The sequence below is a fragment of the Helianthus annuus genome, chromosome 12, assembly GCF_002127325.2.
Source record: "Helianthus annuus cultivar XRQ/B chromosome 12, HanXRQr2.0-SUNRISE, whole genome shotgun sequence".
Classification (NCBI taxonomy): domain Eukaryota; kingdom Viridiplantae; phylum Streptophyta; class Magnoliopsida; order Asterales; family Asteraceae; genus Helianthus; species Helianthus annuus.
The window spans coordinates 39398507-39400445 of record NC_035444.2 but is presented as its reverse complement, the minus strand read 5'-3'; the positions used below and the strand labels follow the sequence as shown (position 1 = coordinate 39400445).

At 42.6% G+C, this 1939-nt stretch overlaps 1 non-coding gene across 1 annotated transcript; it reads left to right on the top strand.

Moving 5' to 3' along the window:
• Positions 1–592: 592 nt before the first annotated feature.
• Positions 593–699, top strand: LOC118485342. Its single transcript, XR_004875642.1, has one exon. It is a non-coding gene; the product is annotated as a small nucleolar RNA R71 (small nucleolar RNA).
• Positions 700–1939: the final 1240 nt, after the last annotated feature.

Below are 1939 nucleotides of genomic sequence, written 5' to 3'. Positions count from 1 at the left end.
CAGTGTCGAGATGAGGCGAGATACAGTATCTTCAAGCCTTTCTCGTCCACTTTGTTGTTGAGTGAAATTTTGTGACTCATTTCTTGGTTGTTGAAAGTTTGTTCGTTGGGTTTGTTGGTTACTACTATTGACGGGTTCTCTCCAACCAAGGTTTGGGTGGTTTCGCCATCCTTGGTTGTAAGTTCCCGTCGGAGGACCCGACGGCCTAGGTCTATTATCAATGTAGTTTACCAATTCTTGTTGATCGTCCGTTTCTTTCATACAACTCCAATTTTCATGTGACCCACCACACCCTTCACAAGCCATAACCGAGACTGTTTTTGTCATTTCTAACTTTTTTATTTTTGAAGAAAGGGCCTCGATTTGGGCTTGTAAAGAGGTGCTTTCATCGACCTTATGGGCGCCCGGGGCAATAGTTTTATTGCCTCGGGGGGTGTGCCATTGAAAATTGGTTTGAGCAATTTCCTCAATTTGGTTATATATTTCATGCGGGCGTCGATTACCTAAAAGTCCCCCGGAGCTAGAATCAAGTGTCTGCCTTGTGTGTGGCAACAGTCCATTATAGAAAGTGGATACTTGTTGCCATATCGCAAGACCATGATGTGGACACTTGCGTAATAACTCCTTGAACCTTTCCCAAGTTTCATATAAGGATTCCCCGTCCTCTTGTGAGTATGTATTAATTTCAGTCATTAGTTTAGCCGTTTTAGCGGGAGGGAAATACTTATATAGAAATTTTTAGGCTAGTTCATCCCAGGTATTTACCGATCCAGCTGGGAGGGCGTTGAGCCAAGCTTTTGCTCGGTCTTTTAGTGAGAAAGGAAACATTCGGAGGCGGATGGCGTCATTTGATGCTCCGTTGATCCGAAAGGTATCACATATTTCTAAGAAATTAGTAATATGCAGATGGGGATCCTCGTCCGCAAGCCCATGTAAGGTTGCGGAGTTTTGGAGCATTTGTATCAAATGCGGCCGAAGTTCGAAGTTATTAGCTTCAACATTCGGAGCATTGATAGCGGCGCCTAGGTTACCTACGGTGGGTCGTAGATAATCCATGAGGGTACGTTGGTCCGCTATTGGAGGTGGATCACCCAAAACTTTCTCTTGGTTTTTAGCTTTTAATCTTTTTCTGAGAAAGCGTTCGGGTTCTTCTAGGGGTTCTTTTATGTCCTTATTAGAATTGGAGCTCATACACTATGTAAGATTGGCGTCTGGTTCCAAGTCCTGCAATAAAAACAGAAAAGAATGCTGGTCAGAAGATTCACCACGGCCCCGTGTTCAGTGAACACGGCCCGTGGTCGGAGTTACAGTGATTGTTCTCCAGATCCCAGTTACTGGAAGTTGGACACGGCCCCGTGTTGCACCGACACGGCCCCGTGGTCAGCCTTCTGTAACTTGGAAAACTAAAAACTGCCAGTAACGATGCTGGGCACGGCCCGTGTCCGACTAGGCACGGCCCGTGCTGAGCTCTGCAGAAGCTGAAAAACTAAGAAAATCCTAAAAAATTAAAAAGAAAAATAAAAATATAATTAGGCTGTTGATTCCTAACTTTCTTAAAATCCTTGTGTCCCCGGCAACGGCGCCAAAAACTTGATGCGTGTGTAGTGTGTATATAATTTAGATATATAATTAAGCCCTTTTTACACCTTTAGCCAAGTTTTAAATTTATAAAACACGATATTCACTAACACTAAACACACATATGGGCAAGTGCACCCATCGTGGACGTAGTATAGTGTTGGTAAGATACCGAGGTCGTCCAAGGACACAAGAGCTTTTAGTACCGGTTTATCCTCAACGTCTAATCCAATCAAAAAGTTAGAAAAATGTTTTTAAACTAAGAAAATAAAAACTAACTAAATGCTGAAAAATAAAAATAAAATAAAAACAGATAGACAAGATGAATCACTTGGATCCGACTCGTGTATTAGTATAACCT